Source organism: Tachyglossus aculeatus, chromosome X5 (assembly GCF_015852505.1).
Source record: "Tachyglossus aculeatus isolate mTacAcu1 chromosome X5, mTacAcu1.pri, whole genome shotgun sequence".
NCBI lineage: Eukaryota > Metazoa > Chordata > Mammalia > Monotremata > Tachyglossidae > Tachyglossus > Tachyglossus aculeatus.
Window position 1 is genome coordinate 15,249,128 of NC_052097.1, and position 18,233 is coordinate 15,267,360.

At 47.3% G+C, this 18,233-nt stretch overlaps 1 pseudogene; it reads right to left on the bottom strand.

Annotated features, from left to right (window-relative positions):
• Window positions 1–870: 870 nt before the first annotated feature.
• LOC119947627 overlaps window positions 871–18,233 on the bottom strand; it is a 33,586-nt pseudogene continuing 16,223 nt past the window's right edge.

The window sequence follows — 18,233 nt, forward strand, 5'->3', positions numbered from 1 at the left end:
GGCACTTAGCACATAGTAAGCACTTAACACATACTATAATTATTATTATCATTATTAGCACAAGGCTCAAAAGCTGACTGATCGAAACCCCTCTTTGATTCCTGTCTACGGAATACAAATGTTTTGGTTCACCGCTGGTTGTGGTCCCTTCAGAGGGGAGGCGAAGGGATTGGACTGGTTGTTTGTTTGCAGTGGCATTTGTTAAGTACTTACTAAGTGTCAGGCACTGTACTAAGCGCTAGTATAGATATGAGCTAATTAGGTTGGAAACAGTCCCTGTCCCTCATGAGGCTCACTGTCTGAATCCCCATTTTACAGATGAAGAAACTGAATCCCAGAGACGTGACTCCCAAAGTCACACAGCAGACAAGTGGTGGAGACGGGAATAGAATCCAGGTCCTTCTGACTCCCGGGCTCTTACCACTAAACCACGCTGCGTTTTTGGAGTTTAATGGGGGGCTGAACCCTCAGGTGTACTGTTGGATGTGGAGTACTTGGGTAAGTGGCTTTAGACTTGGGGTGATCTCACCAGGGCTCCAAGGAGACATGGGGCCGATTTACCGAGTTGCCGCTTGTGGGATTTATTATTATTAGTGAATTTATAATTCATTAATTATAAATTTCCAAAGGATTATAAATTTGCTACTAGTTGTAAAACTGATTTTATCCTATAATGAACTTGCTATAACATTTACCCAGCAAAATACCTCCTCGTCTTTTCAACATGAATTTATCAATCAATGGTATTTATTGAGCCTTTCCTGAGTGCAGAGAACTATGCTAAGCCCTTGGGATAGTACCAATAAAACAGAGTTCCCTGTCCACAACAAGCTTACAGTCTGCAGAAGTTATAGGAGATCACTTCTTTCTTCACCATTTCTTTAGCTTGATGTTCACACTGAGACGCACATAACCTCTAGCAGATAGGACTAAAACCAAGAGAGGATAGTGTCAGTGAAGCCAAGGCTGAATAAAATTTCAAGGAAAAAGGGGTGGTCCACCGTGTTAAAAGGAGCTGAGAGGTTTAGGAGGATCAAGAGAAAGTAGAGGCCATCAGATTTTACAAGAAGAAGGGGCACTGGTTATCTTAAAGAGGGCTGTGCCCGTGGAGTGAAGGGGGCATGAACCATATTGGAGGGGATCAAGGTGAGGATTGGAGAAGAGGAAGTGGAGACAGCAGGTGAAAACAACTCTTTCAAAGAGTTGGAGAGGAATGGTAGAATGGAGATGGGACAATAACTGGAGGGAGCCGTGGGGTCAAGGGTGGGCTTTTCAAAAGAACATGGAAGACAAGATTGTGCTTGAAAACAATAGGAAAAAAGCCACTGGGGAGTGAACAGTTGAAGACAGTGGTCAGGGAGGGAAGAAGGGAGGGGGCAAGGTGCTTTGATAAGGTGAGATGGGATGGGGTCAGAGTTCAGACTGAAAACCCCATATGGGACAGGAACTGTGTCCAACATGGTTACCTTGTATCTACCCCAGTGCTTAAATAGTACGTGTCACATTGTAACTGCTCAACAAATACTTCAATTAGTTAATTAATTAATTAGTTAATCAACCTCCAGGACCAATCTATGGGGCAGAAATATCGATCAATCTCCACAACTCTTGCCCGAGTTAGGCTGCTCTCCTTGTATTTCGGCTGTGACTCCCATGTGGGAACTGATTATTAGATATCTCAGTGCACAGTATAGTGCTCGACGCCTAGCACGTGTTTAAAAAACTATTTTTATTGTTGCTAAAATCGTTCCTATCATTATTATTATTACTTAAACCATGAGCCCCAAGTGGTACCTGATTAGTTTGTATCTACCCCAGCACTTAGTAGTGCTTGACACACAGTAAACACTTAATCAAAACCATTATTATTATTATTACTCTCAGATTGATACCAGTTTACTATGTGACAGACACTGTACTAAGCGCTGGGGTAGATATAAACTAATCTGGTTGGACACAGTCCCTGTCCCTCATGGGGCTCACAGTCTTAATCTTCATTTTACGGATGAGGGAACTGAACCCCAGAGAAGTGAAGTTACTTGCCCAAGGCCACAGAGCAGAGACGTGGCAGAACTGGGATTAGAACCCATGACCTTCTGACTCCCAGGCTTGGGCTCTAACCACTATACCATGCTGCTTCCCATACTCTCCCAAACAGTACAATTCTCTGCACATAGTAAACACCCCATAAATATCCTTGGTTGATTGATTGAATAATTCTGGGCTCTGAGCTCATGACACCGCTTAACTCTCCTTATCTCCATCCCTCCCTTTCCTATCTCTTATCTTTATCCTTCCCTGAACCCAGGTTCCCAGGAAGGCCAATCACACTGTCTTTTCCAGTGGGATTAATTAGACTCTGAAAACCCAAGTCCATCACTAGGGCTACTTCCTTGGAACCCTGAGATTAAAGTCTCCAGAAACACCAGGTAAGAGGTCTGATCCTCAGCCACTAAAGTCTTCACCCATGTGATCTTCAAAGGCAAAACAACTGGGTTCATCTGTAGCGCGATCCAGTCGTCCATCTCTTCGAAGTGTTTCCATCTTAGCAAGAGGATGGAGAAGGACGGCCTCCATTCCCAGTGATTTTCATCCTCCCTGCACCGACGGCTTAAAATCAACTGTATTTTCCAGCCTCATCGCTATCCCGATGAGGCTGATAGGATCACTGGGGCAAAGGGAGAGGAAGGGACCTGTGAATTGAAGATCTTGGTACCCAGGAAGGTATAAGGGGGTTAGAAAAAGATTCTGATTCACCACTGCTACTAGTTTTTCAGAGCTGTAGGCGTCAGCACGTCCTATCAAATAAGGTCACCACTACTTGTTTCCAGATGGGGCTTTATGATGTGCAGACAGGTGGGGAGCAAAACGGGAAATTTCCTGATTATTTGTTTGGTTATGAGGTGGTCCAGAGAGTCTTTCAGATCCAAGGATGAAGGTGAGGGGAGACATGAGTCCATAAGAAGTGCCATCACCGGGTCAGACAATTGCTCATCCAGCCCAGATTTATGTCTCTGGATTTTAATTTTTTTAGCATTCTGTTAATCAATCAATCAGTGGTCTTTTTGATAGCTTACTACGTGAAGAGAGCACTTATTATGTGTCAGACACTGTACTAAGAACTAGGATAGATACAAGCTAATCGCGTTGGACACAGTCCATGTCCCACATGGTCTCAGTCCATGTCCCACATGGTCTCACAGTCTTAACCCCCATTTCGCAGATGAGGTAACTGAGACATAGAGAGGTGAAGTGACTTGCCCTAGGTCATAGAGCAGATAAGTGGAGGAACTGGGATTAGAACACAGGTCCTCTGACTCCCAGGCCAGTGGTCTTTCCACTAAGCCATATCGCCTCCACTGGATGTAGCAACAAGAGGCTTTGGGGAACAATAGGAATGTGGAATCCTATCCCACCTGGATTACTTCCTGCTGACCTCCCAGCCTCTTGCATTTCCCCACTCCAGTCCATACTTCACTCTGCTGCCCTGATCATTTTTCTGTAAAAACGTTCAGGACACGTCCCCCTGCTCCTCAAAAAACTCCAATGGTTGCCCATTCACCTCCACATCAAAAAGAAACCTCCTCTCCATTGGCTTTAAAGCATTCAGTCACCTCACCCCCTCCTACCTTATCTCGCTTTTCTCCTTCTACAACCCAGCCCGCACACTTTGCTCCTCTAGTGCTAACCTTCTCATTGTGCCTCCATCTTGCCTGTTTCACTGCCACTCCTTAGCCCACGTCCTGCCTCTGGCCTGGAACACCCTCCCTTATCAAATCTGACAGCAACTCTCCCCCACTTCAAAGACTTACCGAAGACACATATCCTCCAAGAGGCTTTCCAGACTTAGCCCCGATTTTCCTTATCTTCCACCCACTTCAGAGTCGCCCTTTGCTCTTCCACCCTCCCAGTCCCAAAACACTTATGTACATATCTGTAATTTTATTTATTTGTATTGATGTCTATCCCCCGACTCTAGACTGAGCTCACTATGGGCGGAGAGTGTCACTGTTTATTGCTGTATTGTATTTTCCCAAGCACTTAGTACAATGCTCTGTGCAAAATAATAATTGCAATAATAATAATAATAATAGTATTTGTTAAATGCTTACCATGTGCCAAACACTATTCTAAGCGCTGGGGTAGATACAAGGTAATCAGTTTGCCCCATGTGGGGCTCACAGTCTTAATCCCCATTTTAGAGATGAAGTAACTGAGGCACAGGGAAGTCAAGTGGCTTGCCCAAGGTCACACAGCAGACGAGTGGCAGAGCCAGGATTAGTACCCATGTCCTCTGACTCCCAAGCCCGGGCTCTTTCCACTAAGCCACGCTGCTACTCCAAGTGTTCAGTAAGTGCTCAATAAATGTAATTGAATGAATGAATGCATGAATGAATGGACCTCTTTGCGTCTATTCTACACTTTGGGATAGTGGAAGAAGCATGGCTTAGTGGAAAGTCCAGGCTTGGGAATCAGAGGACCTGGGTTCTCATCTCGGCTCCAGTACTTATCGCTGTGTGACCTTGGACAAGTCATTAAACTCCTCTGTGCCTCAGTTTCCTCAGTTGTAAAATGGAGATTCCGTGCTTATCCTCCCACCTACTTAGACTTTGAGCCTATGTGGGACAGGGACTGTGTTTGACCTGATTAATTTGTATCTAAATGCTTGACACATAGTAAACACTTAACTGATACCCTAATTTTTATCATTATTATGCACTGAGAAATTAGGTTAGTTGCTGCTAATATTCTTTGGCCTGTCCCCATAGGAAGGGAGACTTGTTATGCTGAAGGGTCTTCAAGGCTGATGTTCTAACTTAGCATTTTTGAAAATGGTATTAAGAACTTACTATGTGCTAAGCACTGTGCTAAGTCCTGAGATAGATACAAGTTAATCAGGTTGGACACATTCCCTTTGCACATAGTGCTCACAGCCTAGTTCGTGGGAGAACATGTATTAAATATCCATTTTGCAGGTGAGGGAACTGAGGCACAGAGAATTTAAATGACTTGTCCAAGGTCACACAGTAGACAAGTAGTGGTACTGAGATTAGAATCCAGGTTCTTTTCTGCCTAGGACCCTTTAGGCCATGCTGCTTCTCATCAATGAACTAGGTGTTAGCCTAACTCAGATGACAAATATGGTAGGCAGCAGAGTGGGTGAAGTTGCTTCAAACTCTTTAGCTGCCAGAAGAGATTAAAAGTGAATGCGCAATTACTAGGTCACTCTGGAAGAGCCAAAAGCTGATGTTTAATGCTTATTTGCTTTCCTTGTTCAGGACCCTAACATACATGCTCAGAATTGTTTATTTCAAGGAGGACCCTTTGTGCTACAAGACTCTCCGTGAGTTTCCTAGGAACTTCAAGAGTCTCGAGGAGCAGCATGGCTTAATGGAAAGAGCACGTATCAGGGGGTCATAGGGCTTGGGTTCCAATCCATATGCCTGCTGTGTGATCTTCGGCAAGTCACTTCAATTCTCTTCGCCTCATTTCCATCATCTGCAAAAGTGGGGATTCAATACCTGTTCTCCATCCTACTTAGTCTGTGAAACCAATGTGGAACAGGGACTGCATCTGATTTGATTAACTTGTATCCTCCCCAGAGCCTAAAAGAGTGCTTGACAAATAGTAAGTTCTTAACAAATACTACAATTCTTTATCTCTACTCAACTGACCTGTTCTTGGTAGTCTTTGAGGTTCCTGCTCATATTTGTTTGCAGTTTCACAGCGAAAGAAAAGCGAAAAGATTGTTCTCTACAATGCATGCATATGGACTGTAAACTCACTGTGGACAGTGAATGTGTCTACCAACTTTGTTATATTGTATTCTCTCAAGCGCTTGGTATAGTGCTCTGTGTATAGCATGTGCTAAATAAATATCATTGAATGAATGAATGAACATGTTATCTGCCCATAAAAATCTTAAACTCTTAAGCCACTCTCAGGGTCACACCTGGAGAGTTTGCAGTACCCTACCGGTCTTGACTACGGGAGGGATAGTCAAGCAGAGGCACACCCATTCCATTCCTAGCTTGCGAGTGGAATGCAAGTCAAAACTTACCCATGCTGGGCAGCAGCAGCATGGGAGAGAGTAGAGGGCGGAAACCCAAGTTAACTGCGTGGGAAGAGGCAATGATAAACCACTTGCTGAGAAAAATATCTGGATATACTACCAGAATGACTGCAGATGGAGGTGGGCCATTCGGGGAAAGGTTCATTCATTCATTCAATCAATCGTATTTATTCAAGGCTTACTGTGTGCAGAGCAGTGTACTAAATGCTTGGGAAGTACAAGTCGACAACATACAGAGATGGTCCCTACCCACAAACGGGCTCACATTCTAGAAGGGGGAGACAAACAAAAAAAAATGTAGACAGGTGTCAAAACCATCAAAATAAATAGAATTATAGCTATACGAACATCATTAACAAAATAAATTAATTAATTCATTCAATCGTATTTATTGAGCACTTACTGTGTGCAGAGCACTGAACTAAGCTCTTGGGAAGTACAAGTCGGCAACATGTAGAGACGGTTCCTACCAAACAACGGGCTCACAGTCTACAATGGGGAGACAGACAACAAAACAAAACAAGTAGATAGGTGTCAAAATCGTCAGAACAAATAGAATTAAAGTTATATGAAAATCATTAATAAAATAAATAAAATAGTAAGTATGTACAAGTAAAATAAATAGAGTAATAAATCTGTACAAATATATGTACAAGTGCTGTGGGGAAGGGAAGGAGGTTGGGCGGGGTGTGGGGAGGAGGAGACGAAAAAGGGGGCTCAGTCTGGGAAGGCCTTCTGGAGGAGCTGAGCTCTCAGTAGGGCTTTGAAGGGAGGGAGAGAGCTAGCTTGGCAGATGTATGGAGGGAGGGCATTCCAGGCCAGGGGAAGGACGTGGGCCGGGGGTCAACTGTGGAACAGGCGAGAACGAGGAGGTTAGCGGCAGAGGAGTAGAGTGTGCGAGCTGGGCTGTAGAAGGAGAGAAGGGAGGTGAGGTAGGAGGGGGCGAGGTGATGGAGAGCCTTGAAGCCGAATGTGAGGAGTTTTTACTTGATTCGTAGGTTGACAGGCAGCCACTGGAGATTTTTGAGGAGGGGAGTAACATGCCCAGAGTGTTTCTTCACAAAGATGATCCGGGCAGCAGAGTGAAGTACAGACTGAAGTGGGGAGAGACAGGAGGATGGAGATCAGAGAGGAGGCTGATGCAGTATTCCCGTCGGGATAGGATGAGCGATTGAACCAGCAAAGTAGCAGTTTGGATAGAGAGGAAAGGGCGGATCTTGGAGATGTCGTGGACGTGAGACCGGCAGCTTTTGGTGATGGATTGGATGTGTGGGGTGAACTAGAGAGTGGAGTCGAGCATGACACCAAGGTTGCGCGCTTGTGAGACAGGAGGGATGGTAGTGCCGTCTACAGTGACGGGAAAGTCAGGGAGAGGGCAGGATTTGGGAGGGAAGATAAGGAGTTCAGTCTTTGACATATTGAGTTTTAGATGGCGGGCAGACATCCAGATGGAGATGTTCTGAAGGAAGGAGGAGATATAATCCTGGAGGGAGGGAGAAAGAGCAGGGGCAGAGATGTAGATTTGGGTTTCATCAGTGTAGAGATGATAGATGAAGCTGTGGGAGCGAATGAGTTCAACAAGGGAGTAAGTGTAGATAAAGAACAGAAGAGGACCAAGAACTGACTCTTGAGGAACCCCTACAGTAAGGGGATGTGAGGGGGAGGAGGAGCCCGCAAAAGAGAATGAGAATGAACGGCCAGAGAGATAAGAGGAGAACCAGAATAAGATGGAGTCTGTGAAGCCAAGGTGGGATAGCGTGTTGAGGAGAAGGTGGTGGTCCACAGTGTCGAAGGCAGCTGAGAGGTCGAGGAGGATTAGGATAGAGTAGGAGCCATTGGATCTGGCAAAAAGGAGGTCATTGGTGACCTTTGAGAAGGCAGTTTCAGTGGAGTGTAGGGGACGGAAGCCAGATTGGAGGGGGTCAAGGAGGAAGCTGGCGTTGAGGAATTCGAGGCAGCGGGTGTAGACGACTCATTCTAGGAGTTTGGAAAGGAAGGGTAGGAGGCAGATAGGGTGGTAACTAGAGATGGGGTCAAGAGAGGGTACTTTTTAGGATGGGGGAGACGTGGGCATTTTTGAAGGTAGAGGGGAAAGACCTAGTGGAGACTGAGCAGTTGAAGATGGTAGTTAAGGAGGGGAGGAGGAAAGGGGCGAGAGATTTCGTGAGATGAGAGGAAATGGAGTCTGAAGCACAGGTGGATGGAGTAGCACTTGAGAGGAGGGAGGAGATCTCATCTAAAGATACTTCTGTGAAGGATGGGTGAATAGCGGAGAGGGTTGACAGCGGGGGTGTTGGAGAAGGGGGAGGAGTGACTTTGGAGAGCTCAGACCTGATGGAGTTAATTTTACTAATGAAGCACAAGGCCAAATGGTTGGGAGTGAGGGATGGAGGAGGAGAAGGGACAGGGGGCCTGAGAAGGGAGTTAAGCGCTTAATAAATGCCATCAAAAAATGTACAGAAGAGCTGACAGGGATGATGGGCATGAGTTTCAATAAGGGGGGGGGGGAGAAATAGTTTTGCCTGGCAGAGGAGAGGGCAGAGTTAAGGCAGGAAAGGATAAACGTGAAGTGAGAAAGTTTGGCTTGGTGTTTAGACTTTCGCCAGCAGTGTTCAGCAGCTCGATCATAAGAGCGAAGGAGGCGGACAGTGGCAGTGATACAAGGCTGTGTGTTAGTGGTACGACAGCGGCGAAAGGAAAGGGGTGCGAGCTAGTTGAATTGAGTAGAGAGAGTGGAGTTGAGAGCAGTAATCTGGTCATAGAGAAGATAGGGAAGCGAGGTGGAGTGTGAACCACTGAGAGCGATGGATGGGGTCGAAATAGCAGAGGTCTCTGTAAGGTAGTAATATAGATTTACGGGGGAGGAGTATGAGTCAGGAGGCAGGTGAGAAGGTTATGACCAGAGAGAGGGATTTCAGAGTTGGTGAGGGTGCAGATAGTGCAGCGGTAGGAGATGGTAAGGTAGAGGGTGTGACCAAGATGGTGGTGGGCGAGGTGGGGTGGAAGAGGGGGCTGGCAGCGCCAAGGAGAGATAGAAGGCGGGCGGTAGAGGAGTCACCAGGGACATCCATGTGAATGTTGAATTATCTGAGGATTGGAGTGGGCACGGAAAAGAAGAAAAGGAAGTGGGAAAGGGGTGAAAATCGTTATAGAAGTTGGAGGTGGGGTCGGGGGGGGGGGCGGTAGATGACGGCTCCAAGAATCTGGAGGGAGTGGTAGAAGCGAATAATATGGGCTTCCAAGGAGGGGAAGATAAGGAGGCCTCTTCTCCCACTCCCCCAGACTCACCGGAAAAGGAGGCGTCGGTTTTCTTCTCGCCCCCAAATGTCGCTTATGCACTAGCGCTCCTCCCGCTTGCCTTTCCTTCCCTTCCTTTGAAGCCCGCATTATTCGCCTCTACTACCCCCTCCAGATTCTTGTAGCCGTCATCTACTGCCTCGCGCGGCCCGAACTCCATCTTCTTTAACGATTTTGACCCCTTCTTCACCTTCCTTCACTCCTTTTCCATGCCCACTCTGACTCTCCGAGACTTCGACATCCACATGGATATCCCTGGTGACTCCTCTGCTGCACGCCTTCTACCTCTCCTTGGCGCTGCCAACCCCCTCTTCCACCCCTCCTCGCCCACCACCAACTTGGTCACACCCTCTACCTTATCTCCTACCGCTGCACTATCTGCACCCTCATCAACTCTGAAATCCCTCTCTCTGATCATACCGTTCTCACCTGCCTCGTCACTCACACTCCTCTCCCCTGCAAATCTATATTACTACCTCACAGAGACCTCCGCTCTCTCGACCCCATCCATCTTTCTGAGTGCCTCACACCCCACCTCTCCTACAATTCCTCTCTACCCAATCTTGATGATCAGATTACCGCTCTCAATTCTACCCTCTCTTCTCAGCTCCACTTCTTCGCTCCCCTTTCCCTTCGCCGCTCTAGCACCACTAACCCACAGCCCTGGATCACTGCCACTGTCCTCCTCCTTCGCTCTTGTGCTCGAGCTGCTGAACGCTGCTGGCGTAAGTCTAAACAACATGCCAACCTCATTGACTTTACGTTTATCCTTTCCTGCCTTAAATCTGCCCTCTCCTCTGCCAGACAAAACTATTTCTCTCCCTTATTGACACCCATGCCGATCATCCCCGTCAGCTCTTCCGTATATTTAACTCCCTTCTCAGGCCCTCTGTTCCTACCCCTCCTCCTTCCCTCACCCCCAACGATCTGGCCTCCTACTTCATTAGCAAAATTAAATCCATCAGGTCCGACCTCCCCAAAGTCACTCCCCACTCTTCTCCAACCCCCCGGCTCTCAACCCTCTCCACTACTCTCCCGTCCTTCTCAGCAGTATCCTCAGAGGAGATCTCCTCCATCCTCTCAAGTGCTACTCCGGCCAACTATGCTTCTGACCCCATTCCCTCTCATCTTATGAAATCTCTCGTCCCTTCCCTCCTCCCCTCCTTAACTTCCATCTTCAACCACTCACTCTCCACTGGTTCCTTCCCCTCTGCATTAAAACATGCCCACGTCTCCCCAACCTAAAAAAAACCTCTCTTGACCCCACCTCCCTTTCTAGTTATCACCCTATCTCCCTCCTACCATTTCTTTCCAAACTCCTAGAACGAGTCGTCTACACGTGCTGCCTCGAATTCTGCAACGCCAACTCTCTCCTCGACCCCCTTCAATCTGGCTTCCGTCCCCTACATTCCACGGAAACTGCCCTCTCAAAGGTCACCAATGACCTCCTGCTTGCCAAATGCAAGGACCCCTATTCTATTCTAATCCTCCTCGACCTCTCAGCTGCCTTTGAGACTGTGGACCACCCCTTCTCCTCAACACGCTATCCAACCTTGGCTTCACAGACTTTGTCCTCTCCTGGTTCTCCTTTTAGCTCTCCGGCCGTTCATTCTCAGTCTCTTTCGCGGGCTCCTCCTCCCCATCCCATCCCCTTACTGTGTGGGTTCCTCAAGGGTCAGTTCTTGGTCCCCTTCTGTTCGCTATCTACACTCACTCCCTTGGTGAACTCATTCGCTCCCACGGCTTCAACTATCATCTCTACACTGATGACACCCAAATCTACATCTCTGCCCCTGCTCTCTCTCCCTCCCTTCAGGCTCGTGACTCCTCCTGCCTTGAAGACATCTCCATCTGGATGTCTGCCCGCCATCTAAAACTCAATATGTCCAAGACTGAACTCCTTATCTTCCCTCCCAAACCCTGCCCTCTCCTTGAATTTCCCATCACTGTAGAGGGCACTACCATCCTTACCGTCTCACAAGCCCACAACCTTGGTGTCATCCTCGACTCCGCTCTCTCGTTCACCCCTCACATCCAATCTGTCACCAAAACCTACCGGTCTCACCTCCACAACATCGCCAAGATCCGCCCTTTCGTCTCCATCCAAACTGCTACCCTGCTGGTTCAATCTCTCATCCTATCCCGACTGGGTTACTGTATTAGCCTCCTCTCTGATCTCCCATCCTCCTGTCTTTCCCCACTTCAATCTATACTTCACTCTGCTGCCCGGATCGTCTTTGTGCAGAAACGCTCTGGGCATGTTACTCTCCTCCTCAAAAATTTCCTGTGGCTGCCTGTCAACCTATGCATCAAGCAAAACTCCTCACTCTCGGCTTCAAGGTTCTCAATCACCTCGCCCCCTCCTACCTCACTTCCCTTCTCTCCTTCTACAGCCCAGCCCGCACCCTCCTCTCCTCTGCCGCTAACCTCCTCACTGTGCCGTTTTCTCTCCTGTCCCACAGTCGATCCCTGACCCACGTCCTCTCCCTGGCCTGGAATGCCCTCCCTCTGCACATCCACCAAGCTAGCTCTCTTCCCCCCTTCAAAGCCCTACTGAGAGCTCACCTCCTCCAGGAGGCCTTCCCAGACTGATCCCCCTCGTTCCTCTCCCCCTCCCCATCCCTCCGCCTTATCTCCTTCCCCTCATCACAGCACCTGTATTTATGTTTGTACATATTTATTACTCTATTCATTTTAGTTGTACTTATTTACTATTCTATTTATATTATTTTGTTAATATGTTTTGTTGTCTGTCTCCCCCTCCTAGACTGTGAGCCCGCTGTTGGGTAGGGACCGTCTCTATATGTTGCCAACTTTACTTCCCAATGCTTAGTACAGTGCTCTGCACACAGTAAGCTCTCAATAAATAAGATTGAATGAAAGGGAAGGGGGATGAGAGATAATGCAAAAGCAACATTGGGAAGCGAGAAGGAAACCAACACCTCCTCCTTTCTGGTAAGTCTTGGAGAGTGGGAGAAGAAAAGGTCTCCACTGTAGAGAGCAGCAGAAGAGACCGTGTCATCCGGAGTGAGCCATGTTTCGATTAGGGAGAGGAGGAATAGAGAGCTGGAAAGGAATAGGTCCAGGATTTAAGGGAGCCTACCTATAATGGGGGTTCCAAAGTCCACACTTGGCAGCAGCTGTGGAGGGAGGTGAGGGAGGGGTAAGTGTGCGAGGGCTGGGGAGAGTGTGGATTGAGATGAGTTGGCGGGGTCCAGGGCGGGGAGGGGGGAGGAGGGGCGTCCATGAGAAAGGGAACTGAGATTAGGTGGGGGTGGGGAGGAGGGGAGCGAAGGTGTTGGAAGGGAGGAGTTGAGGGTTGGCGCTGGCACAGAGGGATTTTGGGGAGGGGGTGAGGGGGAACGGTTGGGGCCGGGGAAAGGGAGGGAAAGAGCTGGGTGGGAGAGGGGAAGGGGAAGGTGAGAAATGGGAAAGGCAGTTGGGAGAAGGGGAATTGATAGTTCATGATGAGGTCAGCAAGGTAAATGACAGCACAGCGGGTAGTTAATTGACATGCATCAGCAATAATGCAGTAGCAATAATAAAATAAGTAGATGATGACATCACAGAGAGTAGTTAACAACTAACACGCGATGGCAGTAAAATAAGCAGGTGATGACATCATCGAGAGACGTTAACAATTAACATTCTGTGGGAATAATAAAATAAGCAGATGATGACATCACAGAGAGCAGTTAATAAGTAACATGCAGAAGCAACCATAAAATAGGCAGATGATGCCCAAAGCAGAAGGATGAATTGTCCATGGGTCAGTCAAATCAAATCAAAAAGGCTAATGGCAAGGGGAGTCCAGGGGCTCTTGGCAAAAATGTCTCTGAGGTGGTGGAGGATGGAGTCCTATAGATGGCAGTTCTGGAGTAGGGCGGAACTGTTAAGGGGGCTCATGGGAAAGGAGAAGCCTGGGAAAAGGAGTAAACAGCCAAATAGCATGGGTGGGCTGACTAGGTGCGAATGGGTTTGTTTTTAAAATAACTCGGTGTTAGCAAAGGCCTTTTTCCCTGGGGAGGGGAGCGGAGGGGGGGCGGGGCGGGGGAAAATCAGTCTGGTCCGGACCGGGAAGGTGTGTGTTGGGGGGCTCCTCAAAGAAGGTCGCTTATGGGGTGGGGGGATGGATGCAGGGGGACACAGTGTCCCACGATCAAGCAGGGGAAAATAATCTCCCACGATTAAGCAGGGGGACACAATGTCCCACGATCCCAGTTGGCTACTTGGACAGAGTGGAGGTGACTTCGAGGGGTGAGTGTAGTGATGATAGCGGGGTGGGGGGCCAGACCAAGGGCCTCTGTGTCCTCGGGCGGAGATGCAGATGTCTGGGAGGGGATGGCCAGGAGCTCGGCCGCCGGTCATGGGTGCCCGATAGCAAGCTACTCGGGGACGAAGGGAGGGAGGGGATCCCCGGTCCTCGCGGCGGGGCGTCCGGAGGAGAGGATCCTTCCGGGAGCAGCAGGGGCCACGCGGTGTGATGGCGGGTGGGCCTTTCAGGATCGGGATCCCGAGTACCTATGGTGGCGCTCTGCTGGAAGCTGACTTTTGAATCTGCAACAGATCTGACTGGAAGCAATTCATTCATTCATTCATTCAATCGTATTTATTGAGCAATTACTTTGTGCAGAATACTGTACCAAGCGCTTGGAAAGTACAATTTAGGGATGAATCGTGATGATCCCTCAATTTACTTTCCCAATCTCGTAGTATAGTGCTCTGCATATAGTAAGTGCTCAAAAAAACTATTTATGATGTCCCTAGATTGTAAGCTCTTTGAGAGCAGGGATGTGTTCACTTACTGTACTCTGCCCTCCCAAGCACTTACTGCAATGTTCTGTACACATCTGGTGCGCAATAAATACCATACGTTGGTTGAAATCGGGGCTTAGAATGGATTGGGGAGGTGACAAAGGTTAGAAGCCCAGAATGTGAGGTGCACATGGAGAGGGAGAGACAGAGGGAGAAGGGGGGGAAAAGAAATACACAAGAGCTGTCTGCCGGTAAAGAGGACAGCGGTGTCAGGAAGGTAAATCAAGCAGCCAATCAATCAATATTTATTGAACATTTATTGTGTGCAGAGCACTGAACTAAGAGCTTGGAAAAGCACAGTGCAATAGAGTGGCTAGACAATTCCTGACCACAAGGAGGTTACAGTCTAGAGAGGGAGACAGACATTAACATCAATAAAGGATAAGGGAAATGGCAGGGTATAAGGATTTGTTCATAAGTGAGAAGAAGTGCGTGATTTAGTGGAAAGAATACGGGCTTGGGTTCTAATCGTGGCTCTGCCACATGTCTAATGTGTGGCCTTGGGCAAGTCACTTAAATTTTCTGTGCACCAGTTACCTCCTCTGTAAAATGGGGATTAAGTCCTATCCCTCCTACTTAGACCGGGAGCCCCATGTGGGACAGGGGCTGTGTCCAACCTGATTAACATGTACCTACCCCAGATCTTAAAATAGTACTTGGTAAACAATAAGCACTTAATGAATACCATAATTAAGTGCCGAGGGACTGGGGGTGGGGTGACCCTAAGGGATGGTGATCCAACTCCATAGGTGACACAGAAGGAGGAGTGAATAGGGAAATGAGGGCTAGACAGCGATGAACCCTTACACACATAGATCCGTGGGTGAGAAGGCAAAGCTACCAATGATGACATTTGATCAGCATGTGGATTTGACTGATTGATTCCTGGGAATCATGGAGAGAGGGATTTAATCAATCAATCACATTTATTGAGGGTTTACTGAGTGCAAAACACTGCACTAAGCGCTTGGGAGAGTACAGCATAACAGAGCTGTACAGTCTAGAGCGGGAGACAGACATCACAATAGATTACAGATAGGGCTAATGGCAGAGTATAATGAAATGTACTCTGGGGGTCGGGTGACTATCACGGTTTTAAGGGATGCTAATCCAAATTCATTCATTCAGTCTTATTCATTGAGCTCTTACTGTGTACAGAACACTGTACTAAGCGCTGGGGAGTGTTCAATACAACACTAAGCAGACACGTTCCCTGCTCACAACGAGCTTACAGTCTAGAGGAAAATTTCAGTTTTTTCACCCAGTTTCAAACTGGGGACCTTTCACATGTTAGGCAGACATGAGAACCACTACACTACAGGAACTGTATACTAAATATATAGGCTTTGGAGCAGGTAGGGAAAATAGGGAAAATGTAGGCTTAGACAGCGATATATCCCCCCCATACACGTAGCCACACACTTAGAGCCCGTGGGTGAAAAGGTGAAGCTACCAATGATGATATTTGATCAGAATGTGGGTGTGACTAGTTGATCCCTGGGATTCACAGAGATAGAGGGCTCTGTCCCCTTCCCTTGCCTACACTGGACCTTGAGAAGTAGAGTTCTCTTCATATCTGCACCAAGGGGCAGATTTGGAAGAGTAACAGGCAGAGAAAACGGTTGAGTTGTTCGGCATCTTATTATCGTATTCCTCCAGGAAACGTATGTAAAAGATGATGCAGCTGTCAATACAATAGAAGCAAATGAAGCAGCTGACGAAGATCAGGATGGTGTGAATGGCTCTGGTCTTGGTGGAGTATTTCGGGGAGCCGCTGGTGCTGTGGATGTACTGGTCTTGTTTGTGATTTTGGTGTAGCACGATCACCATGTGATCACCATGAGATCACACGAGACCACCACAATCACCATGAGAAGCAGCGTTGCTTAATGGAAAGGACACGGGCTTGGGAGTCAGAGGTCGTAAGCTCCAATCCTGGCTCCACCACGTGTCAGCTGTGTGACTTTGGGCGAATCACTTAACTTCTCTGTGCCTCAGTTACCTCATCTGTTAAATGAGTGTTAAGACTGTGAGCCCCACGTGGGAAAACCTGATAAACGTATACTATCCCAGCGCTTAAAACAGTGCTTGGCATATAGGAAACGCTTAACAAATACCATCATTATCATCTTCATCATGTAAATCCTGGCCCCGCTCATGAGTAACACGAAGAAGAGATCTCATATCACGTTGGCAGTTACAGTGAACAAGACACTAAATTCATTGGTGTTGGGTATAGATTCGCAGTATTTTGAAGCGTGTTGGTTGTGGAAGTGGTGGCTTGAGTGGATTTGATCAAGTTGATGTAGTTCATCAAATTGAGGCTCCAGAAGAAGAGGAGGAAGTGAGGATGTATTTGAAGGCTCTGGGCTTGAACCGGGACCACCAGGGGGTGCTGGGACTGGTGGCGATGGCCTGGAACACACTGAGGAGACACGTGGTACAGATGGACTGGCCCACGGTTACTTTCCTCAAGTACACTAGCATTTTGCTCCCAATTTCATCCAGGATTTACTTCATACCAAAGTCCATCATTGTCTCTGGAACGCCCCACGTGAGAAGGATCACCGTGTTGGTCATGGTCAGATAGGTGAGAATCAGGTCCGTTGGCTTCTTCTGCTGGGGCTGAGCCACAAAGACGTGGGAGTATACCAAGAACATCACCATGTTGCCCAGCATGCCGAGCACAGTCTGAACGAGAGGAAATTCCAAATATCTGGTCACTCATAAGCACTGCCTTAATGGCTTCCGAACTGCATAATCCTTGAGAATCCTACATAAAAGCCAGAAGGTATCATCATTGAGACCCGATTAGGAGACTCTGGGTTTTAGGGATGAGGGAATGGCCTGGGAAAGATTTCTATGTAACAATGATAATGATAAGAAGAATAATCACACTTACTATGTGACAGACACTGTTATCATTTCTAACAATAATCATAATAATAACAATAGTATTTGCTAAGCACATGCTGTGTGCCAAGCACTGTTCTAAGCTGTGGAGTAGATACCAAGTAAACAGCATGTCCCACGTGGGGCTCAAAGTCTTAACCTCCATTTTACTGATGAGGAAACTGAGGCACAGAAAGGTTAAGTGGCTTACCCAAGGTCACGTAGCAGAGAAGTGGCGAAGCCAGGATTAGAACTCACGTCTTCTAACTCCCAAGCCCTTACTCTTTCCACTAAGCCACCCTGCTTCCCACTGGGGCTACTAGTTGGCATAGAGTGGGAAGAGAATTTGAAGGAGAGAAAGAATCTGGCTAAAGGAGAATTCTGGGGTAAAAGAATACATTTTTTCATTTCTTAGGTATGATCCATTGAATTCAAATAACCTGTTTTAATGGCCTTTCCTCTTGTTCTTGAGGGGTGGTTCTCTCTTCTCTAATCAACTATATGGTGCTATTTCTTAAATATGAACTGCATAAGGAGTATTGTACCAAGCATTTGGAATAGTATAATAGAATTAGAATCTCTCCCTGAATGTCTTGCCCGACACTTCCAACTAAATATTTCCCAAACGGAACTCGTTAATTTCCCACCCAAGACCTAACCTTCCCCTGTCTTTATCATTACTGTAGACAACATCATTATTCTCCTTATCTCAGAAGTCTGTAACCTTGGCACTATCCTCAACTTATCACCCTCATTCAATCTGTCAGTTTTACCTTCACAATATTGCTAAAATCTACTCTCTTTTTCCTATATCCAAACTGATACTACGCTGATCAAAGCACTTATCATTCCCCACCATGACTACTGCATCAGGCTCCTCCTTGACTTCCCTGCCTCCTTTTTATGATATTTGTTAAGCACTCACTATGTAGCAGGCACTGTACTAAGCGCTGTTTTAGACACAAGCTAATCAGGTTGGACACAGTCCATTTCCCACATGGGACTCACAGTTTTAATCCCCATTTTACAGATGAGGTAACTGAGGCCCAGAGAAGTAAAGTGACTTGCCCAAGATCACACAGCAGACAGGTGGCAGAGCTGGGATTAGAACCCAGGTCCTTCTGACTCCCAGGCCTGTGCTTTATACAATAGGCAA